The sequence below is a fragment of the Pezoporus flaviventris genome, unplaced genomic scaffold (genome assembly GCF_033815535.1).
Source record: "Pezoporus flaviventris isolate CSIRO_AGI_PZ_B2104156 unplaced genomic scaffold, CSIRO_AGI_Pfla_v1 ptg000002l, whole genome shotgun sequence".
NCBI lineage: Eukaryota > Metazoa > Chordata > Aves > Psittaciformes > Psittacidae > Pezoporus > Pezoporus flaviventris.
In genome coordinates, this window is record NW_026892550.1 from 18,452,448 (window position 1) to 18,465,173 (window position 12,726).

Here is a 12,726-nt window from a genome sequence, read left to right on the forward strand (position 1 = left end):
AAGTTTTTTCCTCAGTTTCTGTAATGTATATGTATTATGTCATTTTTGTTTGGATTTTTTTGTGTGTTTTGGGGTGTTTAGTTTTATTTTTTTTTATTTGTTGTTTTTTGGTTTTTTTTTTGTTGTTGTTGTTGTTTTTTTTTTGTAGTAATAGCCACCAGGAAAATGCTCATAATTAAAAGATGAGAAATAAACTTTGCCTGGCCTGTGTATACAGCCTCTTGATGAATCAGGATCTGCTTTTTATAGATATAATCCTTGTGTTATAAACTCCTTTGACAGTGAAAATCAATGGAAATAATTTTCATCTCCATTCATGATTCGCTCTTTGCTGGTTTCTCCTTATTTTCTGGATTTACTTTATAAAGATGCTACAGGGCCCAGATAAAGTGAAACAATTTCATAATATTAACTTTTCCCATTTTGAATTCAAGGCATCCAATTTCTGGTTTTATTTTTAAATGTCTTTGTGTTGCTTTGAGTATATAACATAAAGAAAAATATATATATTCCTTCATGGGCTGAGAAATTCACACGGTTAACAGCTGGCTCTCATCTTTTTGGTATAGATTTCAAGCTTTTGAGTTCTCGGTCATAGAAGTCAACAATATGAGGTTAAGTCAGGGCCTGCATACTTATGAGCTTTATGACAAATTGATTGAAGAATCTGCATTAGCTGCAGATGTTTATGAGCTAACAGAACAGAAAAAGCTTAAACTTGCATTGAAGAGACTTGCTTGTAGGAAAATGCTTAACATACTATTAAATGTTTTGCATGGTTTAAAATGTTTCTGTATTTATTATTGTTTATAATAAACTTCTGGATGCTTGATCTAGGAACCTTTTTTCTTTCTTTTTTCCCCCTGATTACTTTCTTCTTTGCATCAGCTACCAGTTGGTGGTTGTATATTTTTCTTTGGAGGTTGTAGGCTTTTTGAATTCAATATATTTAATAGAAAAATCAGCAGCAAAACATCTTGAGAGAACAAGATATTTCTGTGTATGCCTGTGTTTATGTATGTATGAAATTTGCATGAACATGTAGATATTTGGCAGTCAAAAAAGACTGCTCACATATTACATCTTTCAAGTAGAGCTTCCCACAGAGCAATCAGGATGTGAGGAAGGCTAGAAACTGATTACTGTTTTATCATTTTCAGTTTTCTTGTGTTTAAACACTAAAATGGTTAAGCTCTCATCTACATTTTTTTTTTTATTTATACATGTTCTAACATTATTTTTTGGTGAGTCATCATACCATCCAGTAAAGATGTGCTCTGAAGCAGAATTAACCTTAGTGATATGAATGTGCAGAAAATGTGGAAGAATACAATCTTTAACTTGAAAACAAAAGAGTCTACCCTGTGTTCAAACACAAAATTCATGATCTCCATTGGAGAAGATGTACTTTCTGCAACATCCAGGATTGCTAAATAGGGAAAAAAAAATCAAAATAAAGAACTGGTATCAAATCTACAACTTAAGAAACACATATTTGGAGAATAAGCTCAGGTGATGCTATTTGCTATAAACTATATTTAAAGGATAGTAAGATACCTTGGCTTTGGGTAAAGAAATCTTTTTTTTTGTTAAAAAGCTGATTGTCCATTGTAATGTTAAATTAGTGTGATGAAAATTATATTAATTTCAAAACTCAGTTAACATTTTGAAGTTACGCTAATAAAAAAAACACAACCAAAAACCAAAAACAAAACAGCAGTTGAAATTGTTCTTTTCGTACTGAGAAAAAAAAGAACATCCAGAAGAAATAACTTCATAGTTAAGACTTATGCTTTGAATGTATTCTTTCAAAGTGGAAAGTTCTCTCTGTAATCAATCAGTTAAATGTGCAGAGAAAATAATTGCTTCAGATTACAAGAACCAGGTTTGTAGTTGTAAAAACAGTGCTAAATAAGAGAGTCCATATCCTCTGGCCATGTACTGTGGGGACAGTAAGTCACAAGCAGATTTCATTGACACCTCAGTGAGAAACATTGCATAGGCTATGAAGTTTTCCAGATCTCTGTGGGAATTCTTTACAGTAAATGTTGACTTTTTATTGACAGTCACATAGTGACACATAGAAGTGTAAACCTATGGAGTTAAAAATTAGTCTATTCTTGAAAATCAGTGTTAGCTAGTCTGGATAAGAGATGAGTATTGGAATTCAGATCTCAGAAAAAAAAGAAAATTTTCTTCCCTTACACGGTCCTTTTGCATGTTTGCCACAAGCTAATGTCATTTCTTCAGCAGCCCACTTCCACCCCTTTTCCTGACAACTTGCCTTTATAATTTTTTCCTGGTCACACTTGGAAAACAAAACAAAACAGAACAAAACAAAAAAAAAAACAAAAACAAAAAAAAGGTGTTAGCTCATAAGTTCACATGTTGACAAATTTCAGAATATTGATGTGTGATTTCAGAGTACAAATATGTGATCCTCAGCTGGAAGGGATGTGCTGCACAGGAGAGGTAACATTTGGCAGCAGGCAGAGGTAAAGCTTACTGTGTGCTACAGAATGATATGTTAGATGAACAATCTTCCTATTTCATTTGACTCCTTCCTTCACTTCCCCCTTTCTCCCTGGAGCCACTGAGTGAACAAACATGGCAGAGCATGCTGTTGTTCCTGCTGTGTACGTGGTTCACCTCCTGCCCTAGAGTCTATTAGCTCCTGATGATGACAAGCATGAGTTTTAGTTGGTGACTGACAATACCCAGCACCTGTCCCATCTGCTAGGCAGATGGTTGCACATATGAATTTATTATTGCTTTGATAAAGGGCTTGCTGTGTAGATACGGAGCCGCGGATGAGAACGTGGAGGAAAGGTGAAGGGACAACATATGCATGAAGAAATACTGATGTGTGCTTTTGTTTTTTTTTTAACTCCTTCCTTTCTCTCTCCCCCTTCCTCCCCTCCCCCTATTCTTCTGGTGCTTTATTTTTGTGGTAAAATGTGTCTGGTTTTTTTTAGTAGAATGCGAGGTTTGCCTTTCCTTTTTTATCTTGGTGCCACATAGTGCACTTCAGCTCCTTAATAAGCTACTTAAAGTTGAAAAAGCAGTCTCTCCTACTTGTTTTTACTTTATATCTTGTGTTTGCATTTGAGGAAAACAGAAAAATCTGAATGTTGAAAGTTGTTGACACTTTTTTACATTTTATGCTGCTTTTGAGATATGCAGATATTGTTTAGGGAGAAAGGAAAGAAAACTTGGCAGAGGGGCTCAGGTCATGTTATAGGGAGTAAATGAAGCATTGTTTTTACTCCATGGGGCAATCTTTGAGCTGCTGGATCTGCATCTTAGTGGAACATTGCAAAACAGACACAGTAGGGGGTAAGAAACTAAGCTTTATACAACTGTAAATGATTTACAGACATGCAAAGCTGTAGATGCTATGCCCATTAATGAGATGTTTGCTATTTAAAATTCCTTCTTTTCATGGAGTTACGCCTTTCTGCATAGACATCCATGTTTTGTTCTCTTGTTTATAATTTGTCTGCTGAGATAAATCAAGAAACACAGATTTATAGTTCCCACAAAATTTCTTAAGCATAATTACTCTATTACAAAAATTAGGTTCTTTGGTGGGGTAGTAAAATCTTAAGGATGCTGCTTTCAGAAAGGTTGCATTAGTGGTTAGGATTTTCCATAAAATTTACTTAATATTTACTAATTTCTAAAAATGCCTCAAATATCGGTCTTGCGGGGTTCTTTTATAACTGAAAAATTTCATCAAGTACCATAGTTTTGGATTGTCAAGTAACAGTTGTCAAAATACAAAAATCACTTAATGTTCAAAACAAACTTGCTAAATAGTCATAGTGGTGGTTATTTTGGTCACAACTTCCCTTTGCCTGTGAGACATTACTTTTTTTTTCCTCATGGTTATAAATATTTGTTATTAAATAGAATAAAATCAAAATTTATGTACAAAGGAGATGGATGCTTTCATCACTGAAGACAGTGTTGTAAATAGAACAAGTATAATGTGTTGTGAGTTCTTTTAAAAGAGAAAATTGTTCTTGCAGTTACTGATACTGCTTATTACATGCTGCTGATGGCAGCATGCAAGTTTGTTAGATTGCAGGTCAACTGTGACTCTTCAAGTAAGCATAACTCCACTGGTCAAGCAAGCACTGTGCAAGTCATATTGTGTATGAAAAAAGTAGCTGCTAGCTCAAGTTTTGCTGTTCACTGAGTTTATGAGAAATACTGTGTTTATGTAGAGGATTAGTTTTCCTGTTTCCCTGTTCTTCACTCTCCAAGCCCATCCCCAGCCAGGCATTTCTGTTAAAAAAAAATTAAATAAACCACAGATTTTTTTTTTTTTTCTTAATATAGATTTTTATGCATAAACTACTGCTGGAAAAGTGAAGATTTTGGGTTGTATCATGCTTAATGACTCATCCATAAAACCTAAAATTCTCTAGGATTACAATGTAGTTTTTGAAAGTAACAAAGATACTATGGCCCTATGAAAGACAAAGGCTGCCGTTTTAATATTTGTTTTACAGTTTCCTGGTAAATTAACCATGATATAGTCAAAGTTTTTTTTAAGTACCGAACAAATGAACTACATCTCTGTTTAAGGTCCAGTATGCTTCTCTGGGTCCAGATATGTTTCAGTATGTAATTGTCAGGCAGGGAGAGTTATTGATCTACCACAATAACAAAATCAGTCAGCAACAAAATATTTGAACTGTTTCATTAAATTGAAATAGCCTTAGACAGACATCTGACGATTAATGCTTTTCAAACAAGCTGGGGAATGTTCATCGCATTCATTGATCTTATAAGGTACAATACACAGATAGGCTTTCTATTTAAACTAGGAGTCACTGCACAATGTGCTGCTCTCTAAATGGAAGAGAATTTTTAGTGGTTTACTGATGATTTCAAGGACATGTTGCACCCAAAAATACTTATAGAAATGCACATAATGTAACTGTGATAGCTTGCATGGGGAAAGATCTTACACCACAAACTAAGATATAAATATATATATAAATGGATTTATTAGATACAGATGTTAATACAGAAGCTATTTTGTTTGTTCTTAGCCATAGTGATATTGACATTTTCATATAGTTTAATTAATGTCCATAAAAATGAAGACTACTGAAAAATATATGCAAATGTATTTCATGTGTGTATGTGTTGAAACTGAAATTGCTCTAGGTGCTAGTCAGTAGACAAAACCCTCCTCAAAACACTAATTTCAAACTTAGTTCCCATCATTGTAAATTCAAAATTAAAGAAAAAAGATCATAAACAAAGGAAATTATGCAGTGTTTAGCTGAGCTTGTATTAAGTGCTAAAGATGTGTTCAATCTCACCTTTTGTCTGAGAGAAAAGCCTAGTTCTAACAAAGTGAGTTCAGAAGCCTTTCTTTTTATCTGCTTTTAAAGACTTGTTCTGTTGGGATGGTAAATGCATTTGACAGAAGAGAAATAATTAAAAAAACATTCAGGTGTAGAATTGTTTTAGATTCTTACAAGGATAAAGCATCCCTCCATTTTTTTTTTTTTAATAGAAAAGCATTAAGAAATGCTAGCATTGATATATTTGGAAAAAGTTATCCATCCACGTCTAAGAAAACTGGCAGTTCTCATTGAAAATATGAAAATATATTAAAAATGGTACTGTGTGAATTTTACTTCTTTACTAGCAGAACTATATATTGATCATCTGAAACAAAATTTGCATAGATGTGAAGGAAAAACATTATTATTTGGTGTGGTATAGGACAGGCTTTATGGAAAAAGTTATCGCACAGTATTTGTTGACCATCACTTACTGGTTATAAAATTGGTCACATTCCCATCCATGACAGAATTACTCTATAAGTATTTTTGCAGGCACAGAAAATAGCCCAGACTGTTCAGTAATCTACAGGTAAATCATGGCACTTCATACACTGTGGCTGATAGACTACCAATCAGTTCTTTATAAATTAAGAGATATTATAGACTTTATGTGGCAACTTAGTTCATTGCCACTGTCAAAATACCTACTTCATTTGAGGTCAAAGTTAGTCCACTTTTTAGTGTGTAGCATCTTTTTCTTGTAAATTTTAACTTTTTTTTTTTGAGATTTGGGGACATTTTTAATGTTCAATGAGGGCTGAAGCATGCTGTTTCCAGATTTTTCTGTCTACAGTTATGCATATGGCAAATGGACCACAGTTTCCAATTAAAAAAAAAAGAAATGCCTGTGAACAAGAAGGATTCAGTGGCTTTAACTTTTAGGTTTTGTATCTGTGGAGTTATGCTTAGTTATGCTTATTTTTATGCTTACTAATACAGCTAATTCAGTTACTTGATCTGACACTGTGTCTAACAGATTTTAATCTCGTGAATGTACACGTACATGTTTTTATGTGCCAAACTTAAGCTTGTTGGAAGATTAATTCACAGGGTTAATAAATGCAAAACCAAGAAACATTACATTGTCTTATGACAGATAGAAACGTTATGATGACAGTAGCATATAATTGCATGGATGGTTTGCAAGCATTACCTAGAAAAGTATCCAAAGGCCTTATTGGTACATGAGAAAGAATGTTGTAGAAACCAAAGTACACTCTTTAACAATAAAGCCTGAATGGAATGATGGGATGTGCACGCCACTGCCTCAAGTTTTTCACATTCTGTTGGATAAGGTAACATTAGTACCTAGTAATCAATACATTTAATTCTAAATAGTAAATCATAATGACTTGACCATGGTTTCAAAATACCCAGCTGAGGAAAGATAGCCGACTGAAGATAGCTCTTTAATCTAGTAGAACAAAGTTATATTGATATATACCAATTGAAAACTTACGGAAAATATATTAAATAAATGCTTTTCTTATCCAGAAGGTAAACTAATGACTGTAACTGGTTTTTTTTGAGACTTGCTGCCTAGTTGAAGTCTAACTCAAGTTCTAAATACTTGTATTTACAAAAGTAGATTTTTTTTTTCTCAGAACTGTTTCTCAAATGAAAAATCTTTAAGGCTCTTAATTATAATTCTGATAATCTAGCACAATTTGGTTTTCTGTGTGTTTGGGGGGGTGTGTTTTGGTTTTGGGTTGGTCTTTTTTTTGTTTGCTCTGGGGGGTTCTTTGTTGCTTTTTAGTCAAGTAATTATTTGAAAACCCAAAGCACTAGTTTTTGGAAGAAAAAAATTGGCAAGGAAAATTTAAAAGCCCATTCTGCTTTCAAAAAGCATGGTGGGAAAACTACTTTGGGGAAAAGAAATCAGGAGAGGGACTTTTTACAAGGGCATGGAGTAACAGGACAAGGGGAAATGGTGACTGAAATGAAATTTGGATCAGATATTAGGAAGAAATTCTTTACTGTGAGGCCAGTGAGACGCTGGAACAGGTTGCCCAGAAAAACTGTGAATGCTCCATCCCTGAAAGTGTTCAAGTCCAGGTTGGATGAGGCTTTGAGCAACCTGGTCTAGCTGAGGGTGTCCCTGCCCCTGGCAGGGAGGTTGAAACTACATCTTCAAGGTCCCTTCCAACTCAAAGCATTCTATGATTCTATAAACAACTTGTAGCTGAAGGAAAGTATTAATTTTAGTTGCAAACTGTTGATATAATTAATTTTACTTTCTTTTGTAGCAGAATAATTTCTCCTATTTTTTTTGCTGCTAATTATGCAACCTGCAGTTTCTTTCAGTCTGAGAATATAAGTGGTAAAGAATGCTATTTTCTTGAACATGTTTAAAAATAAACTTCAATAAATCAACATTTAATTTCTGAAGCAAATTATATAATCTGCTGTTTAATTTCTGGACAATTTCAAGATATTTACATTTAAAAATATAAGACAATGTATAATATATTTTAAAGTTAATTATTAATACTTATTCTGAAATCAGGCTATTCTTTGATGATATTGAGGTGGTAAAGAACGCTATTTTCTTGAACAAGCAGATATAAACTTCAGTATACCAACATTTCATTTCTGAAATAATTTATATAATCTGCTGTTTATTTTGTGGGCAGTTTCAATGTATTTACATTTAAAAATATAAGACAATGCATAATATATTTCAAAGCTAATTATTATTACTTATTCTGAAATCAGGCTATTCACTGATGATAGTAAAATAGAAATAATCCTAAAGCACTTAACAAACTTCTGGGGCTTTAATACTTTTTTTCATTTAAAAAAACATAAAATTCAGTCTGCTATTGAAAACTTTAATCAGAGATAAAAATATCACTGAAATCTAGTGAGTCTTTTCTGTGGTTTCTTAGATAATTTTACTTGATATATATACCATTATCTTATATTAACAATGCAGCTATAAACAAAATGAGTAAACATCTCCAGTAAGTAAACAACTGTCCAGGTACTGTAGAAAAGGAGCTCTATTTTGTCATGGATTTTAATGTGAAATATTTGGAGCTATCAAGCTGTTTAGCAGATGACTCTCCCAAATAACTGAGTAGCATGCAAGTTAAATCAGTAAAACAATTTAGTTGAAGGTTCTATTATGATTAGTAGACCCATATTTACTGGGTGGAATTTGCATGTAAAATGTGGAGTTTTAGAAAAGCTTTTGGCAAAGTATATCAAACTTTGTTCCAGAGTACACCAGAAACACCACTTTTAATGCTAAAATGTACAGCTGTAAACTGCATTTATTGGAAGGATGTGGCAAGTTAAGTTGCACAGTTTAAACAAGTTGTAGTGAAGTTTATTTTGATAGCGTCATTTATAATTCATTATGTCAGACATACAGTAGCAGTCATGATGGTCGTGTAGCTTGGGAAATTATTGCTTTGTTAAAAAATCAGATTAGTGTTATGAACTGAAAGCTGTGGTTTTCCAACAAGTTGTCTCACCTTTGTTTTTCCCTTCAGGTCTTTGTAGACAAATGTATGACAAAATTACTTTAACCTGAGTTTCTGGTCATACCATCTGCAGATGTATTTTGGAGCATCTAATTTAGCATGACAGTGTAGCTATATGTATTTTTCTACAGTACAGGTACACAAGCCTACGGCAGAAGTTGTAGACACAAGCTTTCTTGACAGCGTCTGTTTTGTCAGATAATGCTATTAAAACAAACTTTACAACAACTTGTTTAAATTGTGCAACTTAACTTGCTACATCCTTCTAATAAATGCAGATCACAGATGTACATTTTAACATTAAAAGTGGTGTCACTGGTTTACTCTGGACCAAAGTTTGATATTTTTGTCAGATAATGCTATCAAATTAAACTTTATGAACAGCATAATAAGGGTATGAAACTACATGGAGTTACAGAAGGTTTCTTATTTTGTTCCAGTACCTGATTCATTTAAAGGATCTCTACAAAGTGATTCAGCTCAAAAAAACAAAACAAAAAAACAACAAAAAAACCCATATATATATATATATATATATATGTATTGAAAATCAAGATAAATTTGAAACTTTCTTGAAGAGAAGCATATTGCTTTCATTCTTTCTTTTTCTTCTCTTCCTGACTCGGATTGCAACTAAAAATTTAAAGATGTAGCATATAAAAAAAAAATTCTAGATGTAGCATATAAAAAAAAAATTCTAATGTTGTTTTACAAACAAATCCTTTTCAGACTGAAAATCAGTTGCATAGACTGTTCCTAATTTTGTTGAAATTGATGAGAGGATCATTTCAGCTTCTCAACTGCCTTTTTTGAAAGGACTTGATCTTGTGGCCTGGTTACAGGAAAAAAATCCTGTTTAGAAAAAAAGTGAATAAAACATAGAATGGTTTGGATTGGAAGGGACCCCAAAGGTCATCCAGTTCCAACCCATCTGCCATGGGCAAGGATACTCTCAACTAGACCAGGCTGCTCAAAGCTCCATCCTGCCTGGCTTTGAACACTTCCAGGGGTGGGGCATACACAATTTAACTGGGCAACCTGTTCCAGTGTCTCACCATGCTCATAGTAAAGAATTTTTTCTTCATGTGTAATCTAAACAATGAATGCCTGTGAATATGTTTGACTAAAGTGCTGCTTGGATGCAAATTCAGTTCAGTACTGCCATTTAGACAACGCTTCTCTTTGTCTGTGATTATGCTTGCATTTTAGGAATTATTTTTGTGTGTTTTTTGTTAAAATTGTCATATACTGGTTTTATTTCCAGTGAAGTGGAAATGAAGTATTATATAGCAGCATTGTGCACAAATGAACTATGGATTCTCACTTTATTTTTCCCTCCAAATAACACTCCTTGCAGAATTGATATAATGGATAATATGTACGCATTTTCTTTTGTATGGAGAGTTAGTTACAGTATTGCTGGCAATAAAATAATGCTTATAACTGCAACATAATTTAACCATGTTTTTACCAACATTTCTGAAAGTGTTGGGCTTTTTTTAATTCTGTATTATTAAATTTAAAATAATTTGAAAAACAAAACAAGAAACCTAACACCATCACAGTTTCCTCCCACTACACACTGAAAAAGCATATGTGTTTAAATTAAGAATTAGTTGGTTTTCAACATTTTCTTGTCAAGACTCAATTCTTCAGCATATAAGCACATATTGTAGCTCCACAGGTGTTACTTAAGGATTATTTGGTCATTCTATGGGTTATACATGTTGATTCTTTTTCTTGAATGTAAACTTGAAGGTGCAAGCAAAACACCATTAAAAATATTGTTAAGGATTAATAACACCAAAATAAATGTCATGAGCATATGCTTTTTGCAACTGTAATTAACTGGTTTGTTTTGTTGTGGGTTTTTTAATTAGCTATATTCTGTTTGCTGTTATTGCTAATACATTGATAAATGTGAAGTCCATTTCAGCTAAAAAATCAGTAGGTCAGAAATATATTTAATTATATATTACCCCACCTGAAAGTAATGGCTTAGAAAAAGGATGTAAGATTTATTTTATGAGTATAGTACAAAGTACTTTAACAAACATGTAATCCCTGAATAAAAATTTATGAAAGGGTTCATCTGGTTTTGGAGGAGAAGTTACAGGGGAAGTTTGGAGAGAGTTACTGACTTGTTCCTAATCATTCCTTTACAAGGTGAGGTAAATAATTTTTAATTCTAAAAGTTTTCTTTTCTTACTCTTTGTCATCCCATTGCTATGTTCTGAATAATTCTAATGCATTTTATTGGGAATGATTTTGCCCTACTCTCCAGCTCTTCAGTAAGTAGAAGGGTCTAAAAGGAATCACTGTTCCAGTTACTGAACTCACTATTTATTTTCATTTCCAAATTGCAAATGATCTCTATATAGTCAGTCTGCTTTAGTCACCTGCTTTTTCTTCTGTTCTTATTTTCCAGCTAGTGCAAGTCATATGAGCTAAACTGTTTTATATAAACATTCTACTGCTCTGAATTTTCTTATTTTCTTCAATCACAAAGGAGCAGAAAGACTATTCTTCATATCTGTGGGCACAAAATGTAAAAGAAGGTTGTACATTTTCATGAAATGTCCCAGTGTCCCATGAAGAGTATAGGGAAAGATACAAAGAGAAATTTAGGTAACAGCCTACTGCTTAATGTAGCTTGTTGCAGAGGAAGCTCACTGTACATTAAGAAGGAAGCATGAAGTTTCACAAAAGGGGATCATTACAATCCAATGCCAGTAGCAGAAATGGTGCTTAAATTACTGAGGTTAGGGAGACACAGGATTGCGATGCATTGATGCAGTAAGTGTTCGTAAGATCAAGCGCCTTGTTTTAAGTTCATTGTTCAAGACACAACTGTCGTCCATTTTTTATTATTTTTTAAAATATCATAGAATCCTAGAATCATAGAATAGTTAAGGCTCAAAAGGACCTTAAGATCATCTAGTTCCAACCCCCCTGCCATGGGCAGGGACACCTTACGCTAAATCATATCATCCAAGGCCTTGTCCAACCTGGTCTTGAACACTGCCAGGGATGGAGCATTCACAACCTCCCTGGGCAACCCCTTCCAGTGCCTCACCACCCTAACAGGAAAGAATTTCCTCCTTATATCCAATCTAAACTTCCCCTGTTTAAGTTTAAACCCCTTACCCCTTGTCCTATCACTACAGTCTCTAATGAAGAGTCTGTCCCCAGCATCCTTATGGGTTCCCTTCTGATACTGGTAGGCTGCTATGAGGTCTCCATGCAGCCTTCTCTTCTCCAGGCTGAACAACCCCAACTCTCTCAGCCTATCTTCATACAGGAGGTGCTCCAGTCCCCTGATCATCCTCGTGGCCCTTCTCTGGACTTGTTCCAACAGTTCCATGTCCTTTTTATGTTGAGAACACCAGAACTGTACACAATACATAAAGTGAGGTCTCATGAGAGCAGAGTAGAGGGGCAGGATCACCTCCTTTGACCTGCTGGTTGAATGTGTGTGTGCAAATGCTAATAAAGCAGAAGGGAGGATTTAAAGTGAAAATCAGAATTTTTAGCATATACTTCTAAGAATTTGTTCACTACCAATTTCAGCGTTAAGCCTGTTTTTTGTTTTTTGTTTATTTTTAGCTGCATAAAAGTTTATTTTAAACCTTGTGATATTTATTTGATGAGCTAAGCCTGCCAGACAATTTAGTCAGAAGAACCAAAGGGAACAGATATTAATACATTTACTGTGCTATTAATGATACCTAGCTGGAGAATAGTCATGAAACATACCAGTTTTCTGACAATCCAAAAGATTTTTTTATTATCTCTCTATTGTAGGTTCTCTTAGTGTGTTAAATTACAATAATTAACCTTGTGTCCAGAATACTGGATATTAACCTCTT

General features: G+C 33.8%; 1 protein-coding gene across 7 annotated transcripts in view; it reads left to right on the forward strand.

Annotated features, from left to right (window-relative positions):
• PCDH7 (protocadherin 7) overlaps positions 1-12,726 on the forward strand; it is a 296,359-nt gene that overhangs the window by 235,648 nt on the left and 47,985 nt on the right. The gene's annotated exons all lie outside the window — the stretch shown is intronic.